Genomic DNA, 1,867 nt, shown 5'->3' on the forward strand with positions numbered 1-1,867 from the left:
TGCTAGCCTTCTGGAATGTGTTTGGCTATGTTTCTTCTTTAATTTTTTGGAACGGTTTGAGAAAGGAAGGTATTAATTCTTCTTTAAATGTTTAGTAGAATTCAACTGTGAAGTCTTCTGATCCTGGGCTTTTGCTTGTTCTGAGTTTTCTGGTTACTCACTCAATTTCATTGCTAGTAATGTCTGTTCAGATTTTCTATTTAGTCTTAACAGTTTGTATGTTTCTAGGAATTCATCCATTTCTTCTATAGGTCCAATTTGGGGGCATATAATTGTTCACAATAATCTCATATGATTGTTTGTATTTCTGTGATGTCAGTTGTAGTTTCTATTTTATTTCATATTTGATTTATTTGGGCCCTTCTATATTTTTTTCTTGATGAGTTTTGCTAACGATTTATTAATTGTGTCTCTTTTCGAAGAACTGGCTTTTAGTTTCATTGATCTTTTCTATTTTCTTTAGTCTCTATTTTATTTTATTTTGCTTTGATCCTAATCTTTGCCTTTACTAAACTTGGATTTTGTTTTTTCTTTTTCTACTTTCTTTAGTTATAAGGTTAAAATTTTTATTTGAAATTTTCCTTGTTGCCTGAAATAGCCCTGTTCTTCTATAAATTTCTTGTTACAATTATTTTTGTTGTGCCCCTTAAATTTTGGAATGCTGTGTTCCCATGTTTATTTATCTCAAGGTATTTTTTGATTTCCTCTTTAATTTCATCAAGGGTCCATATATCATTTAGTAGTATGTTGTTCAGACAACACATGTTTGTGTTTTTTCCAGTTTTCTCCTTGCAGCTGATTTCTAATCTCATATCACTGTGGTCAGAAAAGATGCTTGACATGATTTTAATCTTCTTAAATTTATTGAGGCTTGCTTTGTTCCCTAACATGTGATCTATCATAAAGAAGGTTCCATGTGCACTTGGAAATAAAGTATATTCTGTTGTTTGCAGATGGAATGTTCTGTATATATTTATTAAGTCCATGTGACCTAATGTGTCATTTAAAGACAATGTTTTCTTATTGATTTTCTGTATGTATGACCTATCCATTAGTGTAAGTGGGATGTTAAAGTCCCTTACTATTCTTGTATTACTCTCAATTTTTTCCTTTATGTCTCAATATTTGCTTCATGTATTTAGTTGCTCCTATGTTGGGTGCATAGATATTTACAATTTTTATATCCTCTTGTTGGATTAATTTCTTTAACATTATGTAACACTCTGCTTTGTGTCTTATTACAGTCTTTTTTAAATTAAGATTATGATAGATTACAACCTTGTGAGATTTCACTTGTACATTATTGTTAGTCATGTTGCGGGTACACCACTTCCGCCTTTGTGCCCTCCCCCCACCCCCCCTTTTCCCTGGTAACCACCGATCAGTTCTCCTTGTCTATATGTTAACTTCCACCTATGAGTGGAGTCATATAGAGTTTGTCTTTCTCTGTCTGGCTTATTTCGCTTAACATAATACCCTTGAGGTGCATCGATGTTACTGCGAATGGACCAATTTTGTCCTTTTTCATGGCTGAGTAGTATTCCATTGTGTATATATACCATATCTTCTTTAGCCAATCATCAGTTGCTGGGCATTTAGGTTGGTTCCATGTCTTGGCTATTGTAAATAATGCTGCGATGAACATAGGGGTGCAAGGGACTCTTGGGATTTCTCATTTCAGGTTCTTAGGATAGATACCCAGTAGTGGGATGGCTGGGTCAAAAGGTATTTCTATTTTTAACTTTTTGAGAAATCTCCATACTGTTTTCCATAGTGGCTGCACTAGTTTGCATTCCCACCAACAGTGTATGAGGGTTCCTTTGTCTCCACAGCCTCTCCAACATTTGTCGCTCTTGGTTTTGGATGT

The sequence above is a fragment of the Equus caballus genome, chromosome 21 (genome assembly GCF_041296265.1).
Source record: "Equus caballus isolate H_3958 breed thoroughbred chromosome 21, TB-T2T, whole genome shotgun sequence".
In the NCBI taxonomy this organism is placed as follows: domain Eukaryota; kingdom Metazoa; phylum Chordata; class Mammalia; order Perissodactyla; family Equidae; genus Equus; species Equus caballus.